Source organism: Oratosquilla oratoria, chromosome 27 (genome assembly GCF_046742065.1).
Source record: "Oratosquilla oratoria isolate Oo_2021 chromosome 27, ASM4674206v1, whole genome shotgun sequence".
Lineage (NCBI taxonomy): Eukaryota > Metazoa > Arthropoda > Malacostraca > Stomatopoda > Squillidae > Oratosquilla > Oratosquilla oratoria.
In genome coordinates this window covers 26,092,019-26,097,018 of record NC_134803.1, presented here as the reverse complement: position 1 = coordinate 26,097,018, position 5,000 = coordinate 26,092,019, and positions in this window count along the sequence as shown.

Genomic DNA, 5,000 nt, shown 5'->3' with positions numbered 1-5,000 from the left:
GTGTGTGTGTGTGTGTGTGTGTGTGTGTGTGTGTGTGTGTGTGATATTGCTCTTAGATGTTTATAGCATACCACAGCTACCGATGCCGTTTCTGCAGCTACTAGCATTGCACTCATAGCTTCAGTCTAACAATTCCCGCATCAGCCTTAAAGTGGAGAGAAGGGACGGTCATTATTAACTGCCGGGATGAAAGATTACTCCACTGGTCCCACCATTATCATTAGACTCCCTTTCATTAATAACTAGACAGTGTGATTCTACCAACAACACTTGCCCCAACAAAGAACAGAATTTTCATCTGTGAGTTCGAAGCCTTCTCGCTTGTGGAATGATGTGGCCGTCCGTTTGTGGTTTTGATAACATGACTTCATGTTTGTATTTCAAGAGCCTCTCTCTCTCGTTATTCGTAGTAGACAATGACATTAAAGGAATGCACAACTCGGGTGGATGAATGAGAATAAGCGAACTCTAGAAAATCGAAGAATAACTTTGATGATTCTTGGCTAAATATTGTTTGCTGACGATCAGAAAAAATTGGTAGTAAAGAACATAGTTGGGATGCGTTTTTGTAAAACATTGGCAAATGAAGACGTTCTGCTTCTGTGTTTTCATGATCAGTATTTAGAGAATTTTGTATTTTGTCATAAGTTCATTCCACTATGGAGATGGAAATACAATAATCTAAATAAAATCGTCGGGTGCCAACTACGGCGCTGTCCCATGATTTGAATAATCAGACGCTCTGAAGTACTGTATCATGGTGAGTGAGTCAAATCTATTCCTTGGTATGTAGGTGGACGTCATCAAATAAATGTGTTTGTCTATAGAGGAGCAATTCACATCTAGAACTGTAGGACCTTGATCGTTACCTGCTATGCCCCGCAGTCTATAAATATCTTGCTCCTTCATCCGATTCAACACAATGACTAAATCACCGCCCGCACCATCATTATCTCTCTCACCACACTCAAAACAACGATCCTTGTCATCACCAACACTACCATCAACACCACCACCAATACCACCACCACCTTCACTACCGTCGCCACCACTATCACCATCTCTCCCACCATCACCACCACCACCATCACGCTGACCACCACCAAACTCAACACCCAACACCACCACCTCCACCGCCTCTACCACCACTACCACCACCACAATCACCACCACTATTACCACCAGTACCACCACCATCACCACACTATCATCACCAACAACCTCACAGCCACCAACCTCACCACGACCAACATCACCACCAACAACAACCTCACCACCAAGAAATTCACCACTAACAACCTCATCACCAATAACCTCAGCATCGCTAATCTCACTATCATCACCACCACAATTAGCACCATCGCCATCACCATCACCACAATTAGCACCACCGCCATCACCACCACAAGTACTATCACCACCGCTACCACCACCATTACTACCAACACTACCACCACACCACTACCGTCACCAACACCAATACCATTACCATCATCATCATCGCCCACCACCACCACCACCATTACCACCATCACCGTCACCTTCGTCACCATCACCTTCACCAACCTCACCACCACCATCACCTTTACCGTCATAAATACCATAACCATCACCACCAACAATACCATAACCATCATCATCATCACCGCCCCCACCACCCTCCATCACCACCATCACAACCATCACCGTCATAGCCATCACTACCACCATCATCTTGACCACCACCAACGTCACCACCACCATCACCAACCTAACCACCACCATCACCAACCTTACCTGCACTCTCATTATCACCACCATACCTCCATCACTGTCATTACCTCCACCATCACCACCACCGCCACCAGCGCCAGGCCGTGCGAAACCAAGGGCCCCCCTGGGACGACGGCCCAGCTGACAATCCCCTCTTGTGCTCCTCAAGGACCAGCCACCAATTTCGAAAAGCAATATCAAATTACGTCAAGAAATGAAGGCGCGAATACCATGATAAATGCGCAAAAACAACGCATGGTTAGGGAATCGATTGTTTCTTTTTTATTTGTTTTATTTTTTCTTTATTTTATTATTTGTTTGTTTATTTTTCGTTTGTTTGGATACATCTTTACTTGTTTGTCTAATAATTTGTAATTGTTTATTTCCTTGCTAGCCAATTTATTCAGAATGTAGGAGGTTTCCTTTAGATTTTTTTTTTTTTTTTTTTTAAGGAAACCCACTTGAATGAAAGAGATTTCCATTAGGTGAATAGAATTGCCAGGCAAAAGCGCGAATGAAATATATAGGTCACTTTCTAAAGTAAAAGTGTTAACCAAAATATTTTTCATCCATTAGACTAAGAGGTTTCCTTCTACTGAATGAAATCACCTTCCTTACTGAAAGAGCTGTGTAAGGGTCAGATATGGAAATCCACACATGAGCGAGAATGTAAAATAATATTGATGATAAGTAAATAAATGAATGAATAAATATAAAATAATCAAGAACGTAGTTGAAACTCTTCGACGTTATGAGGCATGCTCGATTTATTTTTTTATTTTTTTATTTTTTTTGTCATCTTTAATGACTGTATCTCAGTGGATTAATATTTCCAGTTAGAGTGGAGACTCCTTCACCTGTATACAACCGTCGAAAATTTACAGAGAAATAACAAAAATGATACAATATGAGCTATAATAAAAAGTGTAAAAGTATGTCACGGTGTCGATTAATGCTCCACGCTCCACATTCCACGCACCACACTCCACACTCCTCAGTTCATATTCCATAATCTACACTCCGCAGTCCGTGCTCCATACTTCACATTCCACATTCCACGCTCTCCACTCTCTTCTCTCCACTGTCCACTATCCATTGTCCATTGTCCGTTGTCCACTGTCCACTGTCCACTGTCCACTGTCTATTATCTATTGCCCGTTGTCCACTGTCCATGGTCCTCTGCCCATTCCCCACTGTCCACTGTCTAGTTTTTACTGTCCCTTGTCTACCCTCCACACTCCACCCTCCATTCTCCATTGTTCCCTGGCCCCTGTCCACTGTTTACTGTCCACTTTCTAATCTTCACTCTTCACTCTCTACTCTCCACTCTATATTCTTCACCCTCATCCCCCATCCCATACCTCACACCCTACAACCCCACACTTTACACAACCCATCCCACACCCACACCCCACAATTTACACCCCACACCCCCACCCCACAATTTACACCCCACACCCCCACCCCACACACCACACACCACAATCTCACACCCCATAACCCTACACCCCACACCCCAAACCCTATAACCCATAATATGTACCCCGTACCTTGTACCTCGTACCAGACACCCAACACCATCCCTTAGCTGGATATAATAGTCTCGTCTTACCCAACACAAAAACTTAAGAAAAAGCAAAGTTTCTGAAGGGGCCATGGAAGCTAATACCGTTAAAACGGTTGGGACCGTTAAAACCGTTATGTGCTTCTTGGGCGCGATTGGCTATCTGCTGCACAGAAAAGACCCTGCGGAAGACCGCCATGATGACCTTACTGTCCGACCCTCGGCCCCTGTGACCTCTTCTACGCGGAGAAAATGACATTTTTTTCCATACATACGGAGCTTATTATCTAAAACATTGACGGCTTTCTTACCTGGAGAAAATCTAATAATTGTGGAATGTCGTAGTTCAGCAAGGGGAGAGGACTTAAAAGAGGAAATTGAATACAAGAAAAGAAGCTAGAGGGGAGCGACTTCCGTATTGGCGAGATAAGATGGGATTAAGGAATAAGCGAACGGAGTGAGGATGATAGAAAAAAAGTGACATAAGAGAGAGGGGAAGAAGTAGAGAAGAATGAAAATTCATCAGTAAGAAGAACGAGAAGTCTATGAATTTTGGGTGAATGAGAATATGAGATAATGAATGAATGAGATAACTGAAAGCAGGTAATAGGAGTGAGATATGAGGGTGCGAGTATTGAAATTGCGCCGTTGATTTCAAACTTGTCACGTGAGGATATGCGTATAGTTTTGTGCATGTGTGCGTATGTGCACATCAGCGGGACCAGGGAGATGAACGGGGCCAGGGAGATGAACGAGGCCAGAGAGATGAGCGGGGCCAGAGAGATGAGTGGTGCCAGTGAAATGAGTGGGGTCAGTGAGATGAGAGGGACCAGGTAGATAAGCGGGACCAGTGAGATGAGCAGGGCCAATGAGATGAGCATGGTCAATGAGATGAGTAGGACAAATAAGATGAGCAGGGCCAATGAGATAAATGTGGCCAGTGAGATGAGTAGGGCCAGAGTGATGAGTGGGGCCAGTGAGATGAGCGGGGCCAGGAAGATGAGCGGGGTCAGTGAGATGAGTGGAGCCAATGAGATGAGCGGAACCAGTTAGGTAAGCCAGTTCAGTGAGATGAATGGGACGAGTGAGATGAGTGGGACCAGTGAGATGAGCGGGGCCAGTGAGATAAACGGGACCAGTCAAATTATCGAGACCAGTGAGATAAGCGGGACCAGTGAGATGAGCAGGGCCAATAAGATGAACGGTGCTAGAGAAATGAGTAGGGCCAGAGAGGTGAGGCCAGAGAGATGAGAGGGGCCAGTGAAATGAGTGGGGTCAGTGACATGAATAGAGCCAGTGAGATGAGTGAGGTTAGAGAGATAAGTGGGGCCAGAGAGGTGAGTAGGGCCAGTGAGATGAGCGAGGCCAGTGAGATGAGTGGGGCCAGTGAGATGAGTGAGGCCAGTGAGATGAGTGGGGTCAGTGAGATGAGTGAGGCTAGAGAGATGAGTGGGGCCAATGAGATGAGTGAGGCCAGTGAGATGAGTGGGGCTAGTGAGATGAGCGGGGCCGGTAAGATGAGTTGGGCCAGTAAGATGAGTGTGGTCAGTGAGATGAGCGGGACCAGTTAGATGAGCGGGACCAGTGAGATGAGCGAAACCATTGAGATGAGTTGAAGCTAGGTCATAAATTACTTGTAGAAGTAGTTATGAATCAGTGGCTACAAGAATAACTATTGTCATGA